The following is a 14,635-nucleotide window of genomic DNA, read 5'->3' as shown; positions in this document are numbered from 1 at the left end:
ACACAGTGGTTGCAACAACGGGCTTAAGCATAGCAAGGATTGTGAGGATGGCGCAGGACCAGGCAGTGTTTTGTTCTGGTGTGTATAGGGCGGCTATGGGTCGGAACCAACTTAAGAGCACCTACCAACAACAACAACAACAACAACAACAACAAATGTTCAATGCTTCTTCCTGCCTGAAGGGCTTTGCCTGTATTGTACTCTGCTGAAACATACACCAGAAATAGCCTTGATCTAGATGGTGCATGTTTTCCCAGAGCAATAGATGATACAGTTACTTTGGATATACAGTTGTGGAGTGTGACACACAGAATACGGTGTGATCAGAGCACTCAAGTAGTGCATTAGAACACGTGGTTGACAAGAGCACAGAGCAGGGGAAAGGCAAAACAAGGAGGGGATCTTGGTTACAGCCAGGCCGCTGGAGGAGGAAGAGAGAAGGCATCAATGAAGTCAGAGAAGTGATCATGGAAAGGAGTATCAGCTTAGGGTGACATCTAAGGAGATAAAAGAGTTTTAATAAAACAGATACTACCAGTATTACATACTGTGCTAAGCTCAGTGCTAGCAGGTAGAAAGCACTTCATAGACATTTTTCATTCATTCATTCATTCTTCTATTCTTTCATTCAATCATTCATTCTACAAATATGCATGTATAACTACTAAGTGCCAGTTGTTAATAATACAGAGGTGAACAGACATCATCCCTGTTTCTTCATAAAGCTTACATTCTGGTATTAGGAGGGAGGAATGAGGAGAAACAATAAACACATTAAAAATAATATAATAGCTTTTCCGCCTGCTCCCACCCTCCTCATCCGGCTCTGGCTGCACTGTGCTCACTCTGAGCTCCAGGCTCCTACTAAGCTAGTGCCTTTGTGGTCTCCCCCCAGCTGCCATCATGACTGTTTACTGCAACCTCATCAGCCATGATGAGATGTTCTTCAGCATTTACAAGATCCAGGAGTTTGTGGAGAGGCTGTGCCTGGTGATGGAGGGGAAGATGGTCAGTAGGACAGAGGGTAACGTTGACAATTCGCTCATTGGTGGAAATGCCTCCGCTGAAGGCCCTGATAGTGAAAAGACCTTTGAAAGTGCTGTGATGACTGGTGTTGAAATTGTCATCAACCATCACTCGTAGGAAACCAGCTTCACAGAAGAAGCCTACAAGAAGTACACCAAAGATTACATGAAATCAATCAAAGGCAAACTGGAAGAGAGACCAGAAAGAGTAAAAAGTTTTATGACAGGAGCTGCAGAACAAATCAAGCTCATTCTTGCTAATTTCAAAAACTATCAGTTCTATATTGGTGAAAACACAAGTCCAGATGGTATGATTGCTCTGCTGGACTATGGTGAGGATGGTGTGACACAATATATGATTTTCTTTAAGGATGGTTTAGAAATGGAGACATATTAACAAATTTGGCAATTATCTGTCATCCTAACTGGCTGCCGCTTTTCATCCACACAATATCAGGACTTAGACAAATGGGACTGATGTCATCTTGAGCTCTTCATTTATTTTGACCTTGATTTATTTGGAGTGGAGGCCTTTTTTTTTTTTTTTTTTAAGGAAAAAAAAATGTAGGTTGTCTAAAAATAAAATGCATTTAAACTCACTTGAGAGAATGCCTCTGAGTTTAATATATTTAAATTCATCCTGTAGCATTACTAGAGAAGCTAGAGCCTGGTTGTAGATCACTACTATAAAGTGTAAGGCTGTCTTTAGATAACTTCTACAGTTAAACTATTCCTGGGACTGGAATATAAAACAAGAATTGAAAGTCTTAATTCTGAGTTGAAGTAAAGAGAGAGACCGTGTTCATAGCAGTGCCAACATTGAAAGTGGACCCTTACACATTTCATCACCCACAAATGGAAGTAGCTAACTCTGGAAAAGATTACCAAAAGAATAAAAAGAGACTAATACAACTGGGAAAAAATATATAATATCAGGTAGTAATAGATGCTATAAAAAAAAAAAAGCAAGTGAAGGGGTTGGTAAGATCAGATGATATTTACTTAGAATAGACAGGGAAAATGTCTGTGGTGGAGGGATATTAAATATGGAGGAAAGGAAAAAATGAGGTATAGAGAGGTCAGCAGCTGTGATAGTGGTGATGGTGATGATGATGAAGACTTGAAGAGGATGGTGTCAGTGGTGCCAAGGGATGAGAGAGTTACAAGAAAGAGGAAGTGGTCAACGGTTCAACTGCAACAGAGATGTCAGCATAAGATAAGGACTGGAAAGTGTTCGCTGGATTGTTGGATTTGGCAATAAGGAGGCTGGTGACCCAAAAGAGAGTAGTTGCAATGACTTTTTTGGAACAAAAACAAACTTCAGAAAATTAAAGAGTAAGTGAGTAATGGGAGATGGATATAGGGGAGATGCTTTGAAAAAGTTGAGCAATGAAAGAAAGTGTGGGTAGGGTTAACCTGTTATCAAGTTGATTCTGACTCATAGTGACCCTAAAGGACATAGTAGGACTGCCCCATAGGCTTTCCAAGGAGCAGCTGGTAGATTTGAACTGCCATCCTTTTGGTTAGCAGCCTGAGCTCTTAACCACTGTGCCACCAGGGCTCTGCGGCTAGGGTAGTAGCTAAAAGTAAAGTGATATAAAACTCTTTTTATTATTATTATTCTAGATCAGGGTTTCTCAACCTGTGCACTGTGAACATTTGGGGACAGAGAATTTTTTGTGGCAGAAGGCTGTCCTGTAGATGGTAAGATGTTCAGAAGTATCTCTGGCCTGTGCCTACTAGATGACAGTAACAGTCACTCCACCCAAAAATGTCCCCAGATGTTGCCATGTGTCCCGTGGGGGAAAAAAATCACACATGCTCCCGTTGCTGGAGAGCCAATGCTCTAAACTGAAGTGAGCTGTGTATGTTTGAAATGGTAGAGAAAGAGCCAGTGGAGAGGGAGGGATAAAACATAGGAAAGGGCAGGTCTTTATGTGAGGAGCTAAACAGGAAGTTCAACGTGTTTCTTTGCAAGTGAGAAAAAGCAGAACTATAGGAATTATCGATAAATGCTTTGTTTTATGAGTTTAGGAACAAATGTTGTCATTCCCAATTAAAAGGGAATCATGAAAGCTGAAAATTAAAAGAAAAAAATATGTATTTGTTGTAACGATTTGGAAATCAGCATGCAAATATTCACAGAAAAACAGTATTATTAAAAAGGAGAAATAATTTGTTATTCTTTTACATATTAACAGAATTAAGACAAATGAACAAATAATTTGAGTCTGAGGGTAGGTCATGTGATCCACAAATGGTCCCTTAGCCTGGGAAGTCCTTAACTTGGGATCGGAGACATGTCTCTGATGTGACTCATGTGTTACCACTTTCTCATGGGCATGGGTTGAGTTTATTCTTCTCTGTCTCCTGGTGATGTCAGTGTCTTGTTTACACAGATTGAGCCTGCCAAAACCAATGCTAACCCTCAGTCACGTGGTCTACAGTAAAAATACATAGGCAGGCTTCTCTTTGGATAGAATAAAGTTGCCAGCTCTAAGAGAATTGACTTTACCTCTGGGTTGAGTACACATGAAGTTTAGAAATTTGGGGATGCCCTAGAATAGTAGAAATTCAGACTTGACAGGGACTGTTGTGATTACATCTCAAGGTGCCATTTCAAGTATTGCACATTAAAAATAAAGATAACTCATATATGTCATATGAGAATAAAGTGAACATGTTGTTGTGTGTTGCTGAGTTGGTTTGGACTCATTTTGACCCTATAGGATGGAGTATAACTGTCCCATAGGGTGAGTTCCAAATGCTGATGTTTTGGTTAGTAGCCAAGCACTTAACCATTGGGGCTACCAGGGCTCCTTAATGTGAACGTGCTACTGGGCAATCAAGTCCAGTTTTATCCCCCTAAGTTAAAATGAAATATTAACCTACATCTGAAAAGACAACTAACATTTAGAACCTACTATTTTTTTTATATATCAGGTCAGGAGGAAACTCTAGTGGTGTAATAGTTAAGAACTATGGCTGCTAACCAAAAAGTTGGTAGTTCGAATCCACCAGAAGGTCCTTGGAAACTCTCTGAGGCAGTTCTACTCTGTCCCGTAGGGTTGCTATGAGTTGGAATAGACTTGATGGCAATGGGTTTGTTTTTTTGTTTTTTTAATATCAAGAACTATTGCAGTTATTTTGTGTATGTGATGCCCTTAAAACTTCATGACAACTCATTGAGCCAGGTACTGGTCCTTTTTGCAAGATAGGATAACTACCCATTGCTGTTGAGTTGATTCCGGCCGTCATAGATTGAATTATGTCCCCCCAAAATGTGTGTACCAACTTGGTTATGTCAAGATTCCCAGTATTGTGTGGCTGTCCTCCATTTTGTGATTGTAACTTTATGTTGAGAGGATTAGGGTGGGATTGTACCACCACCCTTACTCAGGTCACCTCCCAGATCCAACGTAAAGAGAGTTTCCCTCTGGTGTGGCCTGCACCACCTTGTATCTCTCAAGAGATAAAAGGAAAGGGAAGCAAGCAGACAGTTGGCGACCTTACGCCACCAAGAAAGAAGCACTGGGAGCAGAATGCGTCCTTTAGACCTGGGGTTCCTGCTCAGAGAAGCTCCTAGTCCAGGGGAAGATTGATGAGAAAGACTTCCTCCAGAGGCAACAGAGAGAGAAAGCCATCCCCTAGAGCTGATACCCTGAATTTGGACTTTCGGCCTACTTTACTATGAGAAAATAAACTTTCCTTTGTTAAAGCCATCCACTGTTATAGCAGCACTAGATAACTAAGACACCGACTCATAGCGACCCTATAGGACAGAGTAGGACCGCCCCAGAGGTTTTCCAAGGCTGTAATCTTTATGGTGAGGTTGAACTGCTGACCTTTCAGTTAGCAGCTGAGTGCTTAACCACAGCACTACCAGGGTAACTAAAAACCAAAAAAAACCCAAACCCACTGCTGTCAAGTCAATGCCAACTCACAGTGACCCTAGCAATCACAAAATCATACTGCAAGACCCAACAATATACCAACAACTGTTTTATGTCCAGAGGTTATTCTTGGACATTCTCCCACCAATGAGTTTTACCAGTCTCTGATAGATCTCAACTTCATTTTAACAGTAAAGGCATAAATTCTGTGCTGATATTCAGGCGATTTATTTCTTCCATCTAGTCCCTTTTTTCGGTAGAGTATGGTTGACAGATGTAATGTTGGCTGTTCACTTCATGCTTAGCAGAGTACCCTTCAGTCTCTCCTGGCATACCTCTCTAGCAACACACTATTGAAATAAGCCATTAAGGGTCCTACTAGATGTCACTAAAAGGTAATTTTCTTTAAAATTGCAATAAGGACTTGGATTTGACCATTGACTCCAGTTGGGAGATAGTTAGGACCTTTTAGTTTAGTGAAGTCTTTGCAAGCAAGATTATTGTTGCAAGATTTCGTCAGAAATTTATTACATCCAAAAGGAAAAAAAAAAAAAAAAACACTTTGGAAAGTAATTTCTTATAAGTAACTGATTTCCATTACAAGGATGCCTTCCTTGGATGGGTAGTTCTGGCCTAAATCTATACATTTTCTTAACTTTCTTAGTAACTGTTACCGTGTACTATGCCTATATAGTTGTCTCTGGGTGGTGCAAATGGTTAAGACATTCAACTACTGATCAAAAGGTTGAGGTTCAAATCCACCCAGAGGCACCTTGAAAGAAAAGCCTGGTGACTTACCTCTGAAAAATCAGCCATTGAAGACCCTATGGAGCACAGTTCTACTCTGACATGCATGGGGTGGCCATGGTGAGTCAGAATCGACTCGACGGCAACTGGTTTTATAATAACTATATATTTACACGTTCAGTATAGATCTGCTGCTCAAAATGTTTTTGTTTGCTTGCTTTCTTCTCAGTAGGCTCTTAAGAACTCAAATAACCCACAATAACTTGCTGAGTATATTTAGCCCCAGGGAAAAAAAAGAATGTCTCTAATAAGCTTCACTTTCCCCAGACATTAAAAAGGGACACACTGAAGTGATTTTAAAAAATAAAATCTGTGAATGGGATGTAAGCTTCAGGACATCCAGTGTGAAAGCACCCTATGAGTTTCTAATCTAGCATCTCACTCAACCAAACAGGGGATACCTTGCCAATGTGCAGACGCAGTGACTTCCAGAAAGAGTTGGGTGGGCTACTGGGGAAGGGCTGATGAGTGAGTGGCGGCTGTATCTGTGAGGTGGTCAGTGAGGGAGGCAGATCCCTTCCCCCCACTCCCAGGGCTGTATATGCCACTTTTCCTCTATACAAAGACAATTTGCTTTTCATGTAGTAATGAAGAACAATGTTTAACAGACAAAGGAGCTTCTAGTTTATTATTGTGCTGTCTTTGACTAGAGCTAAAAAAAAAAATCGAGCTAGATGCTGGGAAAAATGGTAATTCACAGTGTGAATGCTTCTTTTCCAGCCGTACGGGTTGTAGCTGAGCATGTACATTGTATATTGCAGATGGTACAATAGTGAACACTGTGAGAACGAGGAAAGAATGAGTTACAGCTTTTTCTTTTTTTTTCTTCTCTCCCCTTGCTAGCCAAGAAACCAGGAATTTCTTCACAATGATTTTTATTTATGTCTCTCTGTGTGTAGGGGTTATTCCTTAGCAATGTGCACTGCTGGATTCTGATGAATGATTTTCAGTTTTAGGGGTTTTGAATTAATGTAGAAAATCTACAATGATGTTCTTAGAACACCTGTGTTCACCTGCTTCGCCCCCCCCCCCCGCCACCAGTAAACTGATACAAGGCATAGGTGGTGCCTCTTTAACTTATTTCATGCAAATAAAACATATTGCATGATTTTTTTCTCTTAACTATATAACCACTGAAACATGATGGGACTGATGAATGTAACAAACCTTGGGAGGGGGGAGTTCAGCATGTTTTGTCATTTTCCCAATCCTGAAGGAATTTACAGTCCATATAAATTGATTTAAATGGAAAAGAGATGAGAATGTGTCTTCTGCTTGAGTCTTTTCTCTATATTGTAGTTGTAGGATACTCAGTTGATACAGAATTGGAGAAATGGAAGACCAGATTTCCCAGGGAGATGGAGAATTTGGAAGCCCAGATGAGGAACCATCTCAAAGAAGCAGGTTTATGTATTTTAATGCAGTGTTCAGATATTCTTATCAAGGATTTCCAGAAAGTGACATTGATTTACTTTGGAAACAATGATGGAAAAAGAGCGAATGTGTGCCGGAATGGTTTTAGAGTTCTAAAATCATGCTGGAAAATGTCCGAGCACTCCAACACAACTATAAACACTGCTAGGCTGTATTCATGAGGGAGGGCCAATCTGTTTTTTAAAAGTCTTTTGAGATATTATTTTTATGTTTTTAATTTATTGAATTAAAGCCAGATTTACTCAATTAAGATAATACACTTCAAGGTTAACTACCATTTGCCATTCATTTAGGCAAGCTATTGTACAGTTATGTAAATTTCATGCACAGAGACACTACTTGAGTGTCTTAATTACAAGCAAAAAGTGTCATTTAAATATGAATTAAGTGAATAGTTGCCTGTATTTCCTGTTCCTGTATTTTCTATCTCCTGAAAATCTCAGGGCTACCCAAGGAGCCTTACTAAGTCCCAAGATTTTTCTTCTTCCTGTGAAAGAAAAACACCTCCACTGCTAAATAATCTGAAAAGAAGTAGGAAAACACGTAAAAATGTCATTGTTGTCACACCGATCGTTAATCAGAGCAATATCTGAAATCTATAACAGGATGCCAATTTTTCCCAGTGGGCCACTGATACTCACTTTTATGTTTTTTCTCCCCAATTTAAAATTATTCCATTTTATAGTAGGGGGGATAATTTGCTACTTCTGTCGTTTTCTCAAATTCACTATATGTACAAGTCCATATTAAAAAAAAAATACCCTTTGAGAACTCTCCATTTATAATACAAACACTGGGATGTGCCTGGGTTTTTTTTTTTTTTTTTTTTGACCACTGCTTTATCTTTGTGAAGGAAACATTCGTTTTAGATTTAGGACTGTCACGACTATAGCTGTGCTTAGCAAAAGTGACCCTTGACCCGATGCTCTGTTTTCCGTGAAATAACTCCCCGTGCATCTTGGACTTACTGACAAATAATGGTTTTTGTTTGACTCTGTATTTTTGGATGGCTCTTGTGTGTAAAAATGACCTAGAACCAAATCTGGCATTAATCATGAAGGAAGGGAAGGATTCACAACGAGTTAATGAAAACCACACCTCGGTTCTGTGGAGCCAGTTCTCAGCTCCTGTGCTGAGCCATAGGGCTGCAGCCTGGGAAGATATTCCCAGCCTCCCCCGAAGGTAGCTCCTGCGCGCTCCCCCCAGGAGTGAGAAGTTCACTATTCACTCAGTGCTTGCATCATCCTTTCCAACATGTTCCCACTGATACATTAAAGGAATTAATTGCTCATAATGATCTCACCATCTGTTAACGGAGGTTCATACCTACAGGCTGGTGGCATGTGGTGGTTCTATTCAGGGATCAATAGGCAGTGACGGGAGAACGCTTTCCCACATTGCCTGCCTCTGAGCGCTGAAAGGGGGAGGAGAGCTTGGTGCCGGCCATCTGCTCCTTGTCTTTCTGTGCGAGACCTTGATGCGGTCCAGCACAGCTCTGATCTGACTCCAGTCCGATTGGAATGTGGCTGATCTGAGAGCCTCTCAAAGCTGTGAAAGTGAGTCAAAAGGAGATGCCCATTGTCCGGCGTGGCTGAAAGAAAATGATCACTTTAAAATTCATAACTCCCAGGTGCCTGCCATCTATTCATGGGAAAAACCCTCTGAACTTCTCTTCATTAAAGAGAGAGAGGGGAGTCTTGCTAAAAAGAGAGAAAAGGAAGTAGTTTGTGGGAATGTGCAGGGGATTTTCAGGCTAAACAAATGAGGAATTTGGAATTTTTCACTTGTATTAAAAGGGCTGTGTAGGGAAGGGGAAGCTCTTATTTTATTTATTTTTTTTTTTTAAAAAAAGGGAAGGGGAGGCTTTCCCCAGCGCTGTAGCAACGAGTAAAAAAAAAATTAAAAAATTTCCCCAGGAGAACTCAAAGATGGCTCTTTTTACTTTTATTACCTGAAGCTGAGAAAGTTTTCCCTTTTGATTCTGGACATTTTTAGGCAAGTTTCATTCCCATTCCATTAGTGTGTGATTTGGGTGTGGATTTAGAGAAGAATGAGGCTCTTGGAAATTTCTGGATATGGGATAAGACATTTACTGCACATAATGAAAACAAATCTATCAGGTGTTTCTTGTTGTTAGTTGCCATCAAATCGATTCTGACTCATGCTGACACCATGTGTGCAAAGTAGAACTGCTCTATAGCCTTTTCAAGGCTGTGACCTTTCAGAAGCAGATCACCAGGCCTGTCTTCTGAGGCACCTCTGGGTGGGTTTAAACCATCAAGCTTTTGATTAGTAGTCCAGCACTTAACCATGTGTACCACCTAGGGACTCCTGGTGTTTCGTACCAAAAAAACCCAAATCCATTGCTACCATATAAGACCCTATTGCCCCATAGGTCTCCAAGGAGTGGCTGGTGGATTCAAACTGCTGACCTTTTGGCTAGAAGCCAAGCTCTTAACCACTGCTCTCACCAGGGTGCCACCACGGTTTCCAGGTGTTTCTTAGGAGAAGCTTATTCAGCTGGGTTACCTGCACCAAGGTGTCTGTCAGGAACGGAGTTATCTGTGTGCATTGAGCAATAGAAGAACCATGAAGAAGTAGAAAAGAAATAAAATTTCTGTGCCTAGGCAGCCTAAGATTCTGCTGAACCCCAAAGCAGCAGAGCTGTGGAAATCACAGGACTGGTGGATCAGCTTCCGTTGACCATTGCTCATTATAGAAAGCTGATGTTGCATCAGAGACCAGCAGGAATTCAAAGAGGATTTATGAATTAATGGATTGAGTGTACAGCAAAAGTACAAATAGAACTATGTCCTGTCTCTTGACAGGTTTTTATCTTACAGATGATGATCCTTGTTGCCCAAAGAGTTTAAGAGACATGCTCAAAGTCACAGAGTTAGTTAAAGAAACTGTGCTATCGCCTTAACTTACTGGTAATTCTCTTTCTATTGCTTCTTGCTGTCTCTCTTAATGGTTTGGAGTTTAAAATTATTTTTGTCTATTTTCCATAGTTAAAATATAAATTAGTATTGCTGACCTAAAGAGTTTGATAAACCCATTGCTGTCCAGTCAATTCCGACTCATAGTGACCCTAAAGGACAGAGTAGAGCTGCCCCATTGGGTTTCCAAGGAGCAGTTGGTGGATTTGAACTGCCGACCTTTTGGTTAGCAGCTGAACGCTTAACCACTGTGTCACCAGGGCTCCAAAGAATTTAATAGTAACTTTTAAAATAAGCTCTAATTATGGATACTTCCTAGACATAACCAAACACCTCGCAGGATTGGTTTACTGGATTTGAAGGCTTAGGATCATAGTCTTATGGGACAACTCGGTCAATTGTCATAACATAGTTCATAAAGTTTATGTTCTGCACACTAGTTTGGTAGGTAGTGTCCGGGGTCTTAAAAGCTTGCGAGCAGCCATCTAAGATATAGCTATTGGTCTTTTATTGTCTGGAGCAAAAGAGAAAGAAGGAAGCCAAAGACTCAAAAAAGAAACTAATCTAAAGGACTAGCAGCCTATGTGAACCTCATCCTCATCTATCCTTCGACCAGAAGAACTAGATGGTGCTCAGCTACCACTACTGACCATTCTGACCAGAGGCACAATGGATGGTCCCAGATAGAATGGAAGAAAAATGCGGAACAAAACTCAAATTCCTAAAAAAGATGAGACTTACTGAACCAGTAGAGACTAGAAAACCCGTGAGACTATAAGTCCGAGATACCATTTAAACTTTGTGTTGAAACCACTCCCAGAAGTCACCCTTCAGCTAAATAACAGATTGGCTCCTAAAATAAACTATCATCTGTGAGTACTGTGCTCCTTTAAAAAATCTTCTATATGAGACCAAATGATCAACATTTACCCTGAAGCAAAGATGAGATGGTAAGGTGGGTGGAGGGGCAGTGGCAGGGAGGCTAGATTAATGGAAACTGAACGAGCAGAATGGAAATGACGAGAATGTTGACACATCGTGAAAAATGTAGCCAGTGTCACTAAACAACATGTATAAAAAAAAAAAAACAAAAAACAACATGTATAGAAACTGTTAAATGGGAACCTAATTTTATGTGTAAATTTTTACCAAAAAAAGAATAAGATATTATATAAAATAAAATAAACTCTGAGCTCTTGGAGAGACTAAGAATACCAACATTCATCAGCAAGTAGAACCAATTATCATTTTGGGTCGACTCCTATTCATGGTGACTCATGTGTGTCAGAGAAGAACTGTGCTCCACAGCATTGTCAATGGCTAATTTTTCAGATGTATATATATGTATTTTTTATATTGCCAGGTCATTCTTCTGAGGCACCTCTGGATGGACTTGAACTTCCAGCCTTTCAGTTAGCAGCCGAGTGCTTTAATCATTTTTACCACCCAGGGACTCCAATTAAAAAAACCAAGCCCAAGCTGATTCTGACTCATAATGACTCTATAGTACAGAGCAGAACTGCCCCATAGGGTTTCCAAGGAGCAGCTGTTGGATTTGAACAACCTACCTGTTGGTTAGCAGCCAAGCTCTTAACTACTATGCCACGGGGGCTCTGTTAGTCATCACTAAAACATGCAGAATAGAAAATTGATCAAATAAGAAACTAATAGAAAATATTGCAATAGATGGCAGAAACTATTGGTGGGATAGGATGGTAAAGCTCAACTCTCTTGGATATCAGTGACCAAATAAAGGAGGTGGAAGAAAGGTAAGAATTGGCAATGATCAATACAGAGTGAGAGAATCACTCCCTTGACAAGCAGGGGGTCAAAAGGAGCTGATAACGGAGAGGAGATGGAAGAATCTAAAAATATTTCGAACTTCTAGAGGTGAGAGAAGGTATGCCTAATAGAAATAATGAATACTACTGATCTTGCTTAACAGATAACAGGCTACCATAACCACATTCTTTCTAGAAACTACTAATTCAATCTCATAAGAGATTTTGTTTTGCTAGCTCTGTGGGAACATGCCTTTATTTTTCAGTGCAGTAGACAGGAACATAATATTCTCTTGATAGAATTGTGACACACTGAATTTCTAGCAGATTTAACAGGAAGAGAAGATATCAAGGTCAATCTAGATTTGTTCATGAATCCGATTTGATTCTTAAATTATTAAATTGTCTGACCGTATAGTTTACATAGACGAAGTCAGAATTGGTGAAACATGGGTAGAAAAAACAAACAAAACCTGACTAGTTCAAGTAGATCGAGAATTGGGATGAAGATTGACAGCAGCCAAAACAGAATAGCTAACATTTCCCCCAAGTATTTCTGCTTCAGCCTGGTACTCTCAGGGGAACCCAGAGATTTATTCTGGAAAAAGTAGACAATATAGGTAAGCCAAAAGAAGAAACAGTTAAAAGTTACCCATGGTCCCCCTCCCAGGGATAACTACCACTAACTTCTCAGAGTATATATTAAATAACAATAAAATCAGATCATAATAGTCATATTATTTTGTACAGTATTTAGGTTGAAATAAGAAATTGCAGATATTGACCATGTTTCACCTACTAACAAATAGCAATTTTCTTATGGGTCAACTTCAGTGCTTTTCACTTAGTGACATATTGTGGACATATTTCCTTTTCAGCAAGTCTGCATTTAGATCAATTTCTAATCAACTCATATATGTTTTAGAAAATGTTTGAATAAATATTTTCTGAAGGTTCTTTGTGTCTCATCCCTTTTCAAGAATAGATTTAGAACTACATATAGATTGCAGAGCAGAACTGAAACAACTTACACTGTAGGAGTATTTAGGTCATTAGATATTTATTTAAAACATTATTTTTTTCCTCTTGCAATGAAACAAAGGCCCTTTTCCTTCTGATTGATATTCTCCCTTCATAATTAAAGCCCTATAATATGTTGTATTCTCAATTACTAGAGTAGGAGGAATACCGTTAATGAAATTGAGGGATATAAATGTAGTTAGCCCAAACGATGATAGTGAACCACAACAAATACACTTAACAACAGCAAGAATAACAAGAACCCTCCAAACCAACGGACAGACAAATTCCAATGAAGACCAGTCTAGAATTCAAAGACAGTTCAGTTTCTTTAGGAGGTTTGAATGACAAGCACAATTGGTGGGGCCATAGGAAGCAGTCTGGTTACTGTCTGTGTTATGACTTGTGAGCTATGGCCTCCAAAGATTTGAGTTTAAGACTCAGGTCCTTAGGGTGCCTGATCCCCAGGGGAGTATGTGACTGTGAATGTCTTTTCATCAACTTGATTCTAATTTTTTATTTTTCTGTCAAATTCCATCTGAGTCTCAAGCCTGTCCTGGAGTTTCAGAGTTTTTCCCACAGACTGTGATTAGGGTCAGAAATGACCACCTTTTCTCTGGGTGAATGCATTTTTTTTTTTCCCCTCCCTTTTAAGGATTCTATAGGAAAATTTCTTCCTTGTGTAATTATTCAGTTTTTGAAACCAGAATTTTCTCTTACAGTTAACATTGCCATTGTGATTACTTTACCTTTGCTAAATGATCTGATCTGTCTTTGTTTCCAATTCTTGTCTTCAAAATTAATAAACACGGAAGATTTGAAAAGCACACAGCGAAAGCAAATACTCTTTTCCTACCATTCCACCCCCCACCCGCCAATTCTCATAAACACAGGGCTTGTAGGGTTAGCTGATCTCTGGGTTTTATTATTTTTTCTCTTTTCTTTCTCTCTCTCTCTCTCTTTTAAACGGTGCCTGGAAAGAAAAAGTTTATTGGGGGCAAGAAGTTCAATGAATATTTTTCCCTCACAAACCAATTAATCTTGTTTAACCTACATTATAAAGGCGATTTTTTAAAAAGAGGAGGAAATAATCATTGGAGCCTTATTTGGAAGTCTTGTGGGTTTGAGTTCACATTTGCACCAGAGATTTTCAATTAGCAGTGCCTTAGAAAACAGGGACCCCTGCCTTTGTCAGTGTCCTGTGGAAGAAGAAGAGCAAATAGATTGGAAATGGTCTTGTGGCTCAAGCGCCTGGGAAAATGTAACAGGTGTTACAGCTCAGCTGGGTGTGAGATTTATGAAAAAAGCCTACTCAGACTTTGCCCATAGAATTCGGTCTTCTAGCCAGGGCTTCAAGTAGGAAGAAACTAATGATTTCATTACCATCTCAATTCTGGGAAATGCCCAGCCCAGACCTGAATCATGAAAGGGAAGGTAAGATACTCTGGGTGACCTTGCAAGATCAAAATGGAGCAATTCTATCAGTCAAGGCCATAAGCCTGAAAGAACACACCCTTTAGGAAGAACATTTGGGCCATAAAATGAAAAAACAGGAAAACAAACAAATAAAAAACAAAACAAATCAATGCAGAAAAAGGGAGGGAGCCAAGAAGACAAAAGCATATTCTGGAATCATCACGGGGCACCATTTCCTCCTTCCTGGTTGAAAAGCCCTCACTTCGGCACTTCTTCGCCTCACTCCGTGTTGTGACACAATAAACGGCTCTTGTCGCTTT

The 14,635-nt window shown here is 39.8% G+C and overlaps 1 pseudogene; it reads left to right on the top strand.

Moving 5' to 3' along the window:
• The first annotated feature begins 903 nt into the window (after positions 1 to 903).
• Positions 904 to 1,566, top strand: LOC100666481 (translationally-controlled tumor protein-like; annotated as a pseudogene).
• The last annotated feature ends 13,069 nt before the right edge of the window (positions 1,567 to 14,635 follow it).

The sequence above is a fragment of the Loxodonta africana genome, chromosome 1 (assembly GCF_030014295.1).
Source record: "Loxodonta africana isolate mLoxAfr1 chromosome 1, mLoxAfr1.hap2, whole genome shotgun sequence".
In the NCBI taxonomy this organism is placed as follows: domain Eukaryota; kingdom Metazoa; phylum Chordata; class Mammalia; order Proboscidea; family Elephantidae; genus Loxodonta; species Loxodonta africana.
The sequence above is the reverse complement of the archived record's forward strand: the minus strand, read 5'-3'. Positions and strand labels throughout refer to the sequence as shown.